Source organism: Palaemon carinicauda, chromosome 29 (genome assembly GCF_036898095.1).
Source record: "Palaemon carinicauda isolate YSFRI2023 chromosome 29, ASM3689809v2, whole genome shotgun sequence".
NCBI classification, from domain to species: Eukaryota; Metazoa; Arthropoda; class Malacostraca; order Decapoda; family Palaemonidae; genus Palaemon; species Palaemon carinicauda.
Window position 1 is genome coordinate 94,240,874 of NC_090753.1, and position 3,315 is coordinate 94,244,188.

Sequence of the window (3,315 nt, forward strand, 5' to 3'; positions counted from 1 at the left end):
GTTTAATACAAAAACGAACACCACATTGGGGATTAGGTCCTGAAGTTCTGGCAAGATCTGAAGAGTAAGCACTAGTCCAAGTTGTAGCCCACAAATTTATCATATTGGGTCTAATTATTATTAAATAGACTAAACCTTCTTGTGCATGAGATAGTAAATGTATGTCATAAGTTTATTCTTCTTATTTCAAGGCCTAAAGTAAAAAAAAAAATCAATAATAGGCCTAAACACGTACTAAACCACGGGATAGGTCTAGGATGAACTACAAGTCCATTAGTGCTACCAGGTTGGGAATTTAGAGAGAGAGAGAGAGAGAGAGAGAGAGAGAGAGAGAGAGAGAGAGAGAGAGAGAGAGAGAGAGAGAGTCACCTGTCATGGTTAACATTCTTCTTCTTTCATTTGGGGTCGGCTCAATGACTTAATTCCAATGACATGCGATACTTTAAAAGGGATTTGGATAACATCAGGTGTCAGACGTAGAGTGTCTCTGATAAAGACGGCAGGACTACGAGAGGCATAGGTAAAATAGGGGGGGGGGAAGGTGTAGGGGGGGGGGGTTATTGTAGGGAAGGAGAGAGACCTAGGGGACAGACCAAAGACTATATACTGAAGGAAGATAGGAAGGCTCATGCTTTTAACACACAAATGAGTGTGCTATGAAAAGATGCCAGAAACTCCCATGCGAAACAAATGGCGCCATCTCTTGAGCGAGCAACCAAACATTCAGAGCGGTAATGCTTACGGGTATATAGGATGGAATTCGATTGTAAATTTTGCGACATATTTGTTCATAATTTGCATTACTATGTCAGTATATTTTACTCATATATTCATGATATTCTTAAATTTTAGGTAACTAAATTGCAAATTATGTTTCTCACTCTATTTTTCAGAAATTCAATAACTATATCTCTTATGATTTAGTTAATTTTCTTGCAAATTGAAGTATTGTACAGTATATTACAACCATTTTTAAATGTTCTATACAATACCACATTCGAATAAATTAAAACATACTGTATATCTGATTTGTTAAACTTAGCCACAAATGCTTATGTGTAGGCATACATTTAATTACAGTTTGTAGGCCACTGTAAGATGGAGAGATATTAGGTGTATAAAAACACAATTGTATTTTATTTTTATTGAAATGGAAAAGCATGATACACTCATGTATAGTTTAGTATTATAAACTAATAAATGTACAATCAAAAGGATCAAAATAACACAAAATTGTATCACACACAAAAATAATCAAAAGGGGGTTGGAAATAGAAATAAGGTAGCATACAAGCCAACAAAAAATGAAAAACAAAAGAGATTTACTGTGGATGCCTTGCCTTAATCTTACATCCAATATCAGTGGGGCTTACTCATTATCAGCACATACTGCATTTATTATACTGTTTGTACTGACCGTTCTTTGTCCTTAGGGAACCTGTGAAATACCAAATGAGGATCGGTTTCTTTTTGTTTATGGCACACAACACACTTGTGTGACTTCTTTACTGTCGGCGCCATTTTTTCGTTTGAGTCAACTGTCAAATTCTGAATATAAACAAACAGACGACAAACGATGTATACCTACAACGCCATCTGAAATCGGAGCAACCAACTATTGTGTTCACTTTGGAGTTGCCAACTAGCGTATTAACATTCTATTTTGAGCCTTCCTATCTTCCTTCAGTATATAGTCTTTGGGACAGACCTAGAGGACAGACATACACAAGAAGGAAAGAAAGAGACAGAACTTTACTGGCAGTGGACTGTTGACTTAAACAGTTTGGTGATTCCTAAAAGGCTAAAAGGTTTAGCAAATCTCAAAAATGAAAATAGAGTACTCTCTCTCTCTCTCTCTCTCTCTCTCTCTCTCTCTCTCTCTCTCTCTCTCTCTCTCTCTCTCAAATACAGTGACCAGGACATGTATATTAAACCACTGTAAACTTCTAAAATTCTTTAATTTCACATTATGAACATTTATAACAGCGACTTAAATGAGAGAGAGAGAGAGAGAGAGAGAGAGAGAGAGAGAGAGAGAGAGAGAGAGAGAGAGAGAGAGAAGACTCCCACATTCCTCACATACAAACTCAATTATCCTCCCACCTAAATTAAAACCCTCCAAAGAAAGCCACTGGAACTCCTCAACCAGTTCGCCAAAGAAGAAGAGTAGAAGATCGGTCTAATAATAATGATCTTGAAAGGAGGTTTCATCATCGAAGGAAAAAAGCGAAATTAACTAATCTATTCTGGGCCGATGATTGACTGTTATGATGTAGAAGACATTAGTACCAATCAGTCCACTCCAAAAGTCATTAGCTAAACGTGGACGACTTTTGTCGAGCAGTTTATATGCGAGACATTCTCTCAAAACTGGTCCCCGAGCTTATGGTTTGGGCGAGCTTGGATTATTCTGCGCTCTCTCTCTCTCTCTCTCTCTCTCTCTCTCTCTCTCTCTCTCTCTCTCTCTCATCGCATTCTTCTCTTGGAAGTCTTCTTTAAATAAAGTCTACACTACGTTTAATTAATTTAACTGTAAGTCGTAAGTCGTTAGGCCTTAACGACTTACGACTCGTCAGATTAAATTCTTCATTTTTTACTTTCTATCTTTTCATTCTTCCCGTTCATCTGTGCAATTCTCTTTTCTATCTTTCGCCTTCTCAGAATCTTTAATTCCATATACTCAAATTCTAACTAGATAGTACACAATTTTACTTCTCCATAAATGATACAGACGACACTACTGAAACACTAAACTGAAATTAAATGAGAACAAAACTGAATTTTAGGTGGTTGGAAAGAAAAACAGCTTAAGAAACTTGGGTGACTGTAACTTGTCTTTCAATGCCCAAATTAATAATGTAGTAAAAACTGCTGATTACCATTTTAGAAACATTACTTTTATATATAAAAAAAAAACCTGAACGAAGTCTGTAAAGAAACTTGTGATAAACTGTGTTATTACAAGGATTGACTACTATAACTCCATCTACTGCAATTTACCAAAAGTGCAACTTAATAAATTACAAAACATAATAAACAGAGGAGCAAGTCTGATAAAAGGTGTCCCACACCGAGAAACGATCATTCCTATACTAATTAATTTACACTGGCTGCCTATTAATGCAAGAATTAAGCTTAGAATATGTACAATAACCCATCAAGTTATCAGAACCGGACGTCCAAAATATCTAAGAGAATTGTTACATATTATGCAGCCAACAAATCGTGTTGATACGAGAATAGTTACAGATGGTTTCAAATTATTAGAACCTAGATATATGTCTACTGTAGGTTCTAGTCTAGAGCCTGTAAATA